This window comes from Plasmopara halstedii (genome assembly GCF_900000015.1).
Source record: "Plasmopara halstedii genome assembly, contig: Scaffold_3060, whole genome shotgun sequence".
Lineage (NCBI taxonomy): Eukaryota > Oomycota > Peronosporomycetes > Peronosporales > Peronosporaceae > Plasmopara > Plasmopara halstedii.
The window spans coordinates 2387932-2388722 of NW_020189964.1; positions in this window are offsets into that span (position 1 = coordinate 2387932).

A 791-nucleotide genomic window follows, 5' to 3' on the forward strand; every position below is an offset into this window, starting at 1 on the left:
TCTTTTGCTGTCGTGTTAATAAATGAGATTTGGAGCCTGAATCAATCATGAAAATCTGTGATATTTTTCGCGACGAGGAATCGTACGATTGCGCGTTCAAGTGTACTTTTGCATTAGTCTCCGTAAATGCTTCTTAGCCATACAGCCTCTTGATTTGTCTTCAAGCTGACAATTAGAAATTATCAGCAATCGATAAATGTCTAGAGCCAGCCTTGCACAAAGACTTGCACTGGAAGAGAAGAGTATTCTGAGATCGTCCAGAATTTTTATCACTGGATATGCAATTATTGTGATGTCATCCCAAGAAATTGAGACGACTAATCCTGCAAAACAGCAAGTGTCGGTGCTCGTTCTGCCAATTTTCTCCATGTCTTATTGTTTCGACGGATGCCCGTCGATGCTGTAAAGATGTGCTTTTGCAGAAGAACAACTTAAACGTAGACATGTCAAATACGTATCGATTCAAAATTCGGGCCACATGTATTTTTGAGCTGACATCATTTTCAAATAAATTGTACATTCACTTCGCGCAATTGTATGCATCCTTATCATGAATAATTTTTTTTTCATGCGTTTAATCGCTACCTGTAGAACAAGAAATAGTATGATACAATATTATATAGACAATTTCTTTGTGAGGAATACCGAGGGTAGGTGAAATGAGAGAATAGCTCATTGGTCGTTGGGCTCGTAGATAGCGTAAGTCGTATTTCTTCGTTGCACTGCGTACTTTTACAAGCTACGGTACAAATACGGTCGTTACATTCTATAATGCAATTGTATGCACTGTT